At 39.8% G+C, this 6,518-nt stretch overlaps 1 protein-coding gene across 1 annotated transcript in view; it reads right to left on the reverse strand.

Annotated features, from left to right (window-relative positions):
• The window catches only part of ccdc120a (coiled-coil domain containing 120a), a 62,248-nt gene extending 57,744 nt beyond the window's left edge, over positions 1-4,504 (reverse strand). Inside the window, exons 1-2 of the mRNA XM_017468763.3 lie at positions 4,311-4,504; positions 3,702-3,837 (exon numbers count right to left, since the gene is read on the reverse strand). The gene's annotated coding sequence lies outside the window, so the exon portion shown is untranslated. The remainder of the gene's footprint in view (positions 1-3,701; positions 3,838-4,310) is intronic.
• Positions 4,505-6,518: the final 2,014 nt, after the last annotated feature.

Here is a 6,518-nt window from a genome sequence, read left to right on the forward strand (position 1 = left end):
CTCATGTTGTATTGTGTTTGTCCTACAAGCCTCATATCTAACCGCTTCATATCTAACCAGCATCTGCACTACATTCGGAGTGTATACACATACATACAGTATACGCACTCCCACTCAAATCTGTTCATCATCATCGTCATCATTATATAGCACAGTGACTGCATCACATCTTAAAAATAAATAAATAAATAAATTTAAAAAAAAATAAATAAATAAAAAAATTAAGAAAAAAAAACAGAATTAAAGAACCGGACAAGACTCTGAAAACGGGCCGTGCGGATACATAAGAGATCCCCATCGTGTTCCTCACCCTCCACAAATCAGGAGTCTTTCAGCCATGTGTTCTCTGCGCTAAGAAAAGCCAAAGCCGGGTTGGTGTGCGACATCCTCTTTAAGAAGAATTATAGTCGGGGGCACTTTTCACCTCCGAAGTAGTCTGACCCAGTTCTTACTAGAAGAACTGCAGAGGAACCAATTTCTCTCACTCTTTCAGCCATTTCCTCTCTCCTTTCTCTTCTCGCTCTCTAGAACAACGTGATTACGTGATTACACTCTAAACGGTAACGAGCAAACAGGGCAATGCGCCTCGAGTATTCTGAGAAAGGCTTTAATGCACTGCGGGTCTTCTAATGATATCGGTGCATTTACAAAACAATGTTAGAGACACCTTGGAGAGAGTTAAGTAAAAGACAGAGGAAGGATTGAGACTGAAAGCGAGAGAGAGAGAGAGAGGAAGAAAATGACAGAGAAAACAGTCATATTCTCAAGCTAAGAAAGTAAGTTCAGCTAAAAGCAAGATTTTCAAGTCTCACAAAAGAACGAACAAAAACAGTGCGGGAGACGACAGTCTAGACGTCCTTGAAATGTGAACCCTTTCGATTTTCGCAGAAATCAATGCAAAATGCATTTTTAGGACTGCGCAAAGTACTAGGTGTGGCTGACAACTAATTACGAATGATTTTCTGCGAGTGCTAGCACCCTGCCAGAAATAACAGAGTGACGGAGTAAACATTTAACACACCATTTTGTGTGTTTTGGATAAAGCAACTGTTTCGAAAAATAACACTGAAAAGCGCTATACTGTGTTGTAATAAGTAGTACTAGCTATCTGTTTCAATTAAAACATGCAAGGTTTTTTTATTTTATATATAATTATACACACACACACACACACACACACACACACACACACACACACACCACAGCACAGTTGAATTCTCAATTCTGATTGGTCAGAGTGTTGATTAATTTTCTATAACAGCAGCTCTGACTGTAGCTCCAACTATAAGGCAAATCACAGGTTTGTATTAACGTGATTGTTCTCATACGTTAGCGTTCCTGTATTCATAACGTTCAACACGTGAAAGACTTCAGGATAGAAGACTTTGCACTTGGCAGTTTCTGAGACAAGCGGCATTTCATTTTTTGGTTTTATTAGCCTCAAGAGAAAGAAGGAAAAAAAAAATAGAGGCTGGCCGAGGGAGCAAATGTTTATAGCTGCTATAACATCAGTGATAACAGGAACTTGTTGCGTGGACGTGCCAAAACACCAGACATAATTCAAATAGACGTTGTTTTTTTGTTTTTTTTTAAATGATGTTCTTTAATAGATAAAAAACTGTCAGTGTGGACAAACTGCTGTAATCTCAGAGGAATAAACATTACAGGACATGCTGTAATAGGTGGATAATCTACTTCGGGGTCTTAACTCAGCTTTCACACCACCTCATTGTTGATTATTTTCCTAGAACAGCAAACCCCCTTGTGTTTTATTCCTTACTTACAATACATCTTGAACTAAAGCCAGGGATCATATTAAAGAAGCCGTTTGTAAATTTGAACCGGTTTCCTCCCCCAGTCCAAAGACATGCATGGTAGGCTGATTGGCGTGTCTAAAGTGTCCGTATTGTATGAATGGGTGTGTGAATGTGTATGTGAGTGTGCCCCGCGATGGATTGGCACCCTGTCCACGGTGTACCCCGACTTGTGCCCGATGCTCCCTGTGATAAGCTCCAGGTTTCCCCGTGAACCTGAAAAGGATAAAGCGGTATAGAAGATGGATGGATGGATGGATGGACGGACTGATCCCACAACGTCACACAAAGTCTCTACAATTACACGTTCAGTTCTTTCTCTTTTGCTCTTATGGCTCTCCTTCACTCCAATGTATATTTACTCTAGTTTTACTACTTGTTGCATCTTTCAGCTTTTTAGCTAAATAGCAATCTGGCGTCCTGTTTTGTGTCCTCTGCCTGTCATAATCTATTTGAAACACCCAGTGAAAACACGTAGGTGATGATTGCTTTTAAGAGCAAATGAGATGCTCTACAAAGCTGAGAACACTTGCTTCTTTCAATTCAGGGTCAGAAAAACGCTTGAAATGAAGAAGAAGAAGAAAAAAAAAAACCTAGCAAAATCTAATGCATACGAATATTGAATTTTAAGTTCTGCTTGTAACTCTTTCTACCCGTTTTTGGGGGCGCCCGTGTTCAGCATTGAATTTAGCTGTCACGTCACACTCCTCAGTAGTGGTTAATAGCTCGTATCAAAGTAGACACGTGATATCTTCGTACCAATGATACTGTGGAGAGGCTTGCATTCCCCTTTCCCCATCTCCCTGTTCACCAGCAGCTGAACACAGAATCACGATACTCTACACACAGAAACCCAACAGTGTCCTGACTAATCTTATAACAGACTTGCTGCGATAAACTAATCCGTTTGTTCATACGTCCGATTTCTCGATTTCACATTCCACCGGCGCTGCACCTTTAAAGAAGGCAAATGGCTAAATGTACTCCAGTAACTCTAACATGGATGGGATAAAGAGTCAAAACAATAAAGAGTCAAAACAATAAAAAAGAGTCAAAATAGTGCGTAGCATCATAGACTTGAATGAATTGTCATTAAGTGTGTATTCATTTGTAATTTCAAATTTTTTTTTCCTTTCTAGAAGGAATGTACAGTACAGCTTAACTGTATTGCATTCGCACATAATATTGAGTTGTTACTCATACAGGATTCATACAGGAGGAACTGCAGTGTACGTCCAACAATTAATGTAGATACTGTTAAAAATGCCATGTAGTCTATTCGTAATATCTAGAGAAGCAATCCTAGGCAATTCTTCAAATATATAGTTATTGCAATTATGCCATTATTAATTCATCTGTATAATTGAGTTAGTTACTGTTAATTAATTAGACAGTGTTTTAAATAGAACGAGTAAACATTGGCATGGAATATCACTGTACTGATTAGTAGGTCAATGCAGAGCACAAACTATAGTCATGTGGGGTGTAGTGTGTTATTCTGAGATACTATGTAGTGCGCTATCAAGAGGTTTGGGGAGACTAAATTCAGATAGGGCGTGGCATCTTATAAAAAAAAATAATTCAATAAATAAAATAAAAAGTCAAATTTTGTCAATTTAAGCCTAATATTAAGTTGCACATTTCCAAACCAACACGAGGAACACGCTTATGCTTGATCAGGCTCAAGTTTGTTTTTGCATGAAGCTGACAAATACGCGTTCGTGCTCGCGAATCGATTCGCCTGATCGACTCACCTAAAAGAGTCGTTAAGACAGAAACGAGTCCCGAACCACCCATCTGTGCAAGACATACAGTTTTTCCTCCACAAAGCAGCATCTGAGTATCCGTAAACGTTGGCTTCGGTGTGAAGATAAAGTGTAAACAAACCTGGGCGTGCACAGTCCCGGTGTCTTCTATGCTTCTTAATGGGCTTTCAGAGATGAAATATCAGATTCCTGAGATGATGCCCAAAGCATCTTCACATGTTCTTCACATGATCTGTGACTGCTGTGCTGAGGGAAACCTGTCAGAATACAGAAAGAAGAAAAAAAAAAACAATCCTTATCTACCTGTTTATATTTCCCCTTAACCCGGGCTTAGAAATAAAAAGCATGCATTAAGACACAGGAAAATAAACGCATTTGAATGATTTTTTTTTTTTCCATGCACCACAATTTCTGCACATCGCAATTAATTGCTCATAATAAAGCGGTTCTATGGAGAGCTGAATCCTAAATGGCGCTCTAATCCCGTTCTAAGTGCACTATATAGGGTGTAAAATAATAGTCTATAGTCCCTAGGTAGTGCACTATATGTCCGATTGGGAGGCATTTGAGATGCAACCCGTGTCATGCTAACCATGTGGCGCGCGCGCCCCGGCGTTTCCAAAACACACGCGCACAAACGCTAGGCAATCCTTGCGCCATTTAAGTCTATGTGAAATCGAGTTATTTAATTGTGGCTTTCCACCCGTTCTTCATTGATCAAGGCTGTTACCTCAGTGGATGCTGAGCTGGACGCTTCCACCCGCACGCGCTGCTCCGGCATCTCGCGCTTCGGTCTCGCTCTCCCTCTCTCTCTCTCTCTCTCTCTGCTGCAGCTTTCGTTAACCTCACATCCTCCGTTCATGCAGCATCCCTCTCTTTCTCCCAGTGTTTACACAACAGTAAGCGCTGTGGATTTAACCAGGACAACCCTCCCAAACACTCCCTCCCTCTCTCCCTGTCAACCTGGTCACGTGCACCAAGCGATGCGTTTTACTTACTTACACACACGCACAGAAGCGCGTGAAGATGTTTTTGAGCCGCGCGTGACAAAAATAAGCTGCTACGACCTTGTGACGTCACTAATTAAACAGGCTATTAACTGCTCGGTTTGGGGGTTCTTCAGATTTTTATTTTTTCCCCAACTTCTTCCAGGTCTGATATTCGTATTCGTCAATACGAATATCAAAACTCAACATGAATGTGTTTATTTGGCTGTTTGTGTCCACTCATAAGCACTGCATTATCTTAAACTTAGCTATTAATTTGATTAAGGCTTTAAGCTCCGCCCACTTCACTACGCGACATATCACACAGCATATCTCTGATAAGCTTGTTTATGTGTCACTGTGATATACATGTCAGTTTCCTTTATAAACCTTTATATAAACCCCCATTAGCTAGAGTAGAAACGTATCAAATCACACAGAACTTTAAAATGTTTTTCTCAAAATTCAGTTTCTAGGTGTTCAAGTATTCATGAACTTTTACATGTTTATTGCTGTCCTTAATTTGAAGGATATTGCAGAGGAATTTAACAAAATATTGATGATTGAAAGTTATATGTCATTCATGAGGGAGGACATCCATCCATTTTCTATACCGCTTATCCTTCAGGGTCACGGGGAACCTGGAGCCTATCCCAGGGAGCATCGGGCACGAGGTGGGGTACACCCTGGACGGGGTGCCAGTCCATCGCAGGGCACAATCACATACACACTCACACACCCATTCATACACTACGGACACTTTGGACATACCAATTAGCCTACCATGCATGTCTTTGGACTGGGTGAGGAAACTGGAGTACCCGGAGGAAACCCCCGGAGCACGGGGAGAACATGCAAACTCTGCACACACAGGGCCACGGTAGGAATCAGACCCCCAACAGTGGAGGTGTGAGGCAAACGTGCTAACCACTAAGCAACTACTAATGTGGACCACCAACGGCGAAACCAATCATTACAAAGGAGGCGTCTTTACTTGCATGTCAGTTACATTGTCAGTCAATTCAGAAATCCTCCCCTCATACACTAGCACTCAGAACACTGAAGGAATGGGATGTATTCCTTTATACTGTGAGTTTTAGCTAACTTCCACCAAAATCCCAAATCACTGACTAGTCATCTAAGAACCTTAAGAGAATCACATTGCTGGAGCATCCTCGTCTCAACCTGTTCTGCTATTTCAGCTTTCCATATTCATATATGTACCTGTATTTCCACAAATTATTAAAAGCGTCTGAGTTATAGTCATAAAAGTTCAAAAGCTCTAGCTCTAGCCAGGAAGCTAAGATGAGCTAACTTGTGAGGATTTTATAGTAGTATTAATATGTTCAAAATCACTAATAATGCAAGCTAGCAAGCTACCTTTCACTAACTTGACAAGATTTCTGAGTTGTTGTTGTTTTTTTTTTTTATGTCAGCTCTGTTAATATTACATAATACTTACCGCTAGCTAATGTGAGCTAACACGACACTATTCTAGAGAGAATTTTAAAGTTCTATTCATAAATGTTTGTAGTCTTCATTGCTAATCCTAGCCTACATAAACTTAACAAGATTTCTGAAATATGTATAAATGTTCATAATCTAATTGCTGTTATATATTTACCATAACCAGCTAGCTAACATAAGCTAACCATCCAGAATTACTCCAGATAGCACACACCACACACACACACACACACACACACACAATCCAATTAGTAAATCCAAAATATCTTAAAACATTGGTTTTGACATTAATGCAATTTTCCTTATATATATATATATATATATATATATATATATATATATATATATATATATATATATATATATATATAGAGAGAGAGAGAGAGAGAGAGAGAGAGAGAGAGAGAGAGAGAGAGAGAGAGAGAGAGAGTTGTAGACAAGTTTGAATAATAAATTAATTGCTGACTGTCTTCAGTTGCCATTAA

The sequence above is a fragment of the Ictalurus punctatus genome, chromosome 5, assembly GCF_001660625.3.
Source record: "Ictalurus punctatus breed USDA103 chromosome 5, Coco_2.0, whole genome shotgun sequence".
In the NCBI taxonomy this organism is placed as follows: domain Eukaryota; kingdom Metazoa; phylum Chordata; class Actinopteri; order Siluriformes; family Ictaluridae; genus Ictalurus; species Ictalurus punctatus.